We start from the raw sequence: 6,000 nt of genomic DNA, 5'->3' as shown, positions 1-6,000 counted from the left end.
TTGTCTTTTAGTTGTAGTTTTGGTGTGGTTGTGAGAGGCAGCATGTACAGGTGTATACCTTATGCCATCATCTTGGTTTTCCTCAATACTGAAATATTAATCTGAGTTTGCCTCATATAAAAAATCTAGAGGATAGAATTGAATCTATTAATTAAATATGCCTTGTATTTTATTTGAAATATTATCCTTAAAATATAAAAATATTACTAACTTGAGAAATGCTAAGTATTTAACTTGCCACCTAAAATTTGAGGCATCTAAAAGTTTAAAGTTCAAATTAAGTTAGAAGAAATTATATAGAATGCATAAAGTTTAGAAATTCATTTTTGAGAAAAATAATTCTTATATTTTCTCTAGAGAAATTAGTAGTTCAAAATATATTGTAGTTCGTGTGGTAAAATTTCAACCTAAGATATAATATTTAATACAGTCTAATTAAAAAAGAGGATTAATTCTATAGTCTGAACCAAATTTTTAATATAAAAACCGGTTCAAATTTAATCAATGTCTTTTAGAATAATTACAAAAGGTATGTTGATAAATATCAATCTAAAAAATGCTGGCTGTTTACTTTTAATTATCATTGGAAAATTAAGGTTTAAATTTATATAGTTTTAAAATAGAAGGCAGGATATACATTTTAAAGGAAAAGGAGGAAAAATTTCTATACAAATAGCTGAAGGTATATACAAATTAATAACAGAAAGAAAAACTATTCAAGTAAAAATACCTTTTTGAACAACATGAAAAGAAGGTTTGAAGACTAATTTAAAAGTATAAAATTTGTGAATGTTATGTGTACAGTATAATAAGAGAAAAAAGAAGTGTTGAAAGAGAGAAATAAATTCTAAAGTTAATTATTTGCAAAAATTATAAAAGGGTAATAAAATTTCAGGGAAGTTTAAACAAAGGCTAGACCAGGGGTGGGCAAACTTTTTGACTCGAGGGCCACAATGGGTTCTTAAACTGGACCGGAGGGCCGGAACAAAAGCATGGATGGAGTGTTTGTGTGAACTAATATAAATTCAAAGTAAAGGAGCAGAGGGGAGAGCAAGAGAACCCTCCACTCTTTCGGTTCCGCGGGCTGGATAGAACAGCCAAACGGGCCGGATCCAGCCCACGGGCCGTAGTTTGCCCACGGCTGGCTAGACCACCACCCTTATAAAGTTACGTATGCAAATGAATACTAGCCAAGAAGAATGCTATTTAAAAGTAAATTTTAAGCTTAATAAAAAGGAGACATTTTAAAATCTCTTCCGCTACTATGTACAAAGTAAACTAAAAATTATTGTTCAAGCATTAAATCTCACCATTAATGAGACACCATAAGTAAAAAGAGAGTTACTTTTACTTAGAACGTATGCATGGCAGCATTGGCCACCATCCAAAAAGCAACCAAGTTTGTTGCTCAGTTTAAAAGAAAAAAGTTTTTAAAAGAAGCTCCCTAAATGTAGCTTAAAGATCACTCTGGGAGGAAATAAAGGGAAATGCCCTTCAGATATTTAGAAACTGTAATTAAAAGTCAATATATTAGGCCTTAAAAAGTAGAAATACAAAAAGTAGAAATAAAAAAGAATTGCCTTAAAACCTTAAATAACTTTTTAGAAGTTATTAAAGGACGTAAATTGGTTAAGACCTTATCTAAAAATCTCTATAGAAGAAATGACAAATTTGTTACTCAATTAAAATGACTCAGCTGTCATTTCCAGCAATTTTGTAAAAAGTTGAAAATTCAGCACACTGCAAGATTTCCAAAAGCCTCTTAATATTATTTAAAACAAAAAAGGGGGGATTATGGAGAAATCGCCTGTAAGTAGACTACACCAAGCCTTAATTACTTTAAATTTTTTCACTTGTAATGCCGATTAAGATACCCATGGAAATGCACTGGTGTCAGAATAAGCCAAAGGAAAATGGTCTGGTTAAATGGAAAGATCCCAAGTCTGGTTTATGGAAGGGCCCCGATCCCCTGTTAACATTTGATCGAGGGTACACTTGTGTATTTCCAGAAAACTTCTCCAAGCCCATGTAGATTCCCACAAGAAATATTAAACTTGAACATAGATCCGAGGGAGGAACTGGCCAGGTTAATGAGGACCTTGCACCTGGAGCCATGCCTTGCAGCTGCAGACAACTGACTACCCCAGCCACAGATAGCAGCAGCTCCAAGCAACCCACTGAAGATAAAGAGTGGGAAGAGGACGAGGCAGATGAGGCGGACATCAAACAGCCCTGGGGGATGGTGAAGAAGACAGTCCAGAAGGCTGAGCAAATTTATGAGGAGACCAGAACCCCAAGAATGCCTGAGAACGTCTTTCTTGCCCTGCTAGCAGTCATCAGCTATGCGGTAATACTACCAGGAGCAAGTGAGGAAGCATGTTGGACTTATGTTCCTGACCCACCATGGGTAAGACCCCTTATGTGGGCTGATCCCCGCCTAATGTAGTCACCAATAACACCAAACACCTTGGTCATCCAGGAGGACCATGGGTGGGACAAGGAAGTATATGGGCAAAGTATAATTACACGGGTGTCACCACCCAGCTTCCCTTTTGTATGACACAGAATCAAACCACTGCTCCTTTGTGTGTAGAATTAAAGAGAGGCTTCTGGCTAGTATGCACACCAAAGGAGGGGGAAGCAAAAGCCCAGATACATCTATTATCACTACTTGCTCCGGGGAGAGGTACAAAAATGTAACTTTACTAAGATAACCCCCCACCCACTAAGCCATTATGTAAAAAGTCTTATAAATGGCACCTCACTGAAGAAGAAATTAATTGACAAGACTGTGATAGTGACTACCCCACCAGCAGCAAACTCAATAACAGTTTTTCCTTTGTGGATTGGAGCCCCTACGGGTTTGCGTATAGTAACAATAGCACCCTAAAATGGAAGGGGACTGCATCCTAACTATATGTTGAAGCTAATCACTCTATCTCATGGCATGGAGGAGGATTTGTTGTATCTCAATTACAACATGACAATTGGCCCCTACAAAATGCACAATGGAAATTAGCTGCTGCACTTGCACCGATTAAATGGTATAGTTTTAATTATAGCTCAGATAATTCCATTCGTACCTTATGAGGAACTCCCAATAAGACAGTATTTGCCACTGCCTGTGTATTTGATCCGTCTGTACTCCTCTCAGGCCCCATCCAGATGTGCCTTAATGCTACTAGCAATCTGTATGAGGTGTCATGCATAGGCTGCATATTATCCCATTGTATTAATTCTACATTCCAAAAAGATTCCCTCGTGATTTTAAAACAACCTGCTTTCACTTGGGTTCCTATTAACCTAACCGAGCCTTGGGAATCACATCAAACCTACCAACTGTTACATGATCTGGTAAAAATCTTAAAACAACAAAAGAGATTTCTTGAAATGTTAATTGCAGAAATCCTTGCCCTCGTAACGTTACTTACTTCTGTGGGCAATGCTGCTTCATCCATGGTACAAACTGTTCAAACTTCTCAGTTTGTACAAGTTAAGGAAAATGTAACTAAGACCTTGTCTATACAAAAAAGAATTAACAGCCAGTTTGAGATAGAATTATCGGCACTAAAGTCTACAGTCCTGTGGATGGGTAATAAAATCCACAGCTTAGAGCAAAGAATATCTTTGCAGTGTCATTATAACTTTTCCCAGATTTGTGTTACCCCCCGTTTCCTATAATAGTACCTTACACTCTTGGGAATCAATAAAATATCACCTTCTTGGGGTAAAGGTAACACAACCCTTGATATTTTAGAATTACAAGAGCATATTGTACAATTATCCTAGGCAAACTTACAAACTAATTTCTTAGATGCCTGACAGCAATTTTAAAAGGACATGAATTTAAATCCTTCCACTGGATCTCCTTACATTTGCCTCTTAGCATAACCACTATTGCTTGTCTCATTCTTGTTCTTATATGTTTACTTCTAGTCTACAGATGCAGAATGAAGAGTCTTAAAAGGACTCGAACCCTTCAGGCGGCATTCACTTTTCAAGCTTAATTAAGGAAATGAAAAAGGGAGATGTTAGAAGCTACCCATTGTCTTCACTATCAGAAAAGTGTAAACAGGGAGCCCGGAATGCTGGTGAACCTTGAGCTCTGGCAAGGACCAAAGCTATGCACTGATTGTTTAGTTGAGACAATGGTGGCTCAAGCAATTTCCTGACCAAATAGTCTCAAAGTAAATCTTTACTAATGTGTACTAACCTTTAAGATAGTCTGTCTGTTACCAGAATTGCCTGCTTGACTAAGGACAATATGTGTATCCAAAATTGAATAAAAGGTTGGCAGGGCCTGGGCACCAGCGAAGTCCTTCCCCTGGAGTTGGACTCTCCACCTGGCCCCCAATTTCCAAATTATTATTTCTTGTCTCATCATTTGCCCATGGCCCTTCTCCAGATCCCAAACCCTAAGCCACACGGGACGTGGCTTCTCACACCACACCTGCCTAAGCATGCAGGAGCCCAGCTCAGGGGCTCCCCTCAGATCCCAGCTGCTCAGGGAGCCAGGCCAAGGCAGCAGAGGAAGGCAGGAGGGGAGCCAGGGAAGGGACAATTGGTGTTCGCTGTCCACCAGAGCACCCACCCACAAGTGAGAGCACGTGGTGTGCCTTGAGTCACACATTTCAGAATCCCCAGTTTTCTCTCTCACTTTAGTGACAGTTGGGCTGCTTCTCTATTAGGTTCATAAGACTCCCAGTACCTGAAGAACTGCTCTTTTTTAAATTCCACAAAAACTGAAGCCAGTTACGGTTAAAATTTTTAGGGATCCTTCTGTCAGGGTTAATCTTATTTCTTTTTCTTACTATTCCTGTCTGGTCCCTGGAGCATGCTTTGGGCCAAAAGTCTTAATCTCCTTTAAATACACCTTTTCATCACTTTCTTCTCGTACATCCTCTCCATTGCCACTTCTGGAAACCCTAAAACATAATATGTGTCACCAGTTCTGTTCTCCATGTCACTTAAATTTTTTCTTATAATTATCACTTCTTCACGTCTTGCTTCCAAGATCTATAATAATTCTTTGATTTCACTTTCCATATTAAGGGACTTCAATTTTTGGCTATTTTTTTCTATTATCTGGCTCTATATCAGCATGATATTTTCATTTTGGAATTGTGTTTTTATACTAATATCTTTCTGTGTTCTCCCCAACCACTACCCTCGGGTATCTTGCTCTTATTTTATAAGTGACATGCTCTCCCAGAGAACCACAGAGGATGACAAAATGCAGTGGACAGCAGCCAAAATATGCTTTTAGGAAAATGCCCAAGGGAATTCACAACTAATAAGACAGAGTTTGAGACTATATTTAAATATCAACTATATTTTCTGTGCATTTTATTCAGAACAGACAATGAAGTTCTCAACATGAGGCATAAAGTGGCAAAATTTTGTAAAAGTCCACTTGTACAGCTGTGAAATATCATTCACCACCTCTCCACACCCTCAAACACTCCCCAATCTCCCTGACTCCGTTGTCCTTTCCTTTCCCGCCAGCCCCAGCCCACCTGACTGGGCACAAGGGGCCCCGGTTCTCTCCCAGCCACTCTACCTGGGCGATACCTGGATGCCCAAGGTAATAGGCCTTCCCTATCCCTTCACAAGAAATAACACAGGACTCTCAGGAATTGTGGCCTCTGGTTCTGTTTTTAAGGGGAACTTGCAAGAAAAATTCTGAGGGAGGATTTCTATAAAATAAAAGATCACCTTATCACACCAGCAGTTATCTATGCCTGCATTACCTCATTGCCCTCAGGGGAGGAGGGCCTGGTGTTGACCCGGGTTTTCATCTCACACTGATGCGTCTCCTGATGAGTCCATGCACGTTTATGAACAAGACCCGGACTTGTTTATAAAGCCACTCCTAAATGATGGCCTGGGCCATGCTCCTGACCCTGACCTAAGCTATCTGCATCACTGTAGGCTGTTCCCTGGCCACGAGGGCCTGGCAGGGCCCACACCTGGATGCTGGTGGGTGGGTGCCCCTTCGTT

The sequence above is a fragment of the Plecotus auritus genome, assembly GCF_963455305.1.
Source record: "Plecotus auritus genome assembly, chromosome: 2".
Classification (NCBI taxonomy): domain Eukaryota; kingdom Metazoa; phylum Chordata; class Mammalia; order Chiroptera; family Vespertilionidae; genus Plecotus; species Plecotus auritus.
The sequence above is the reverse complement of the archived record's forward strand: the minus strand, read 5'-3'. Positions refer to the sequence as shown.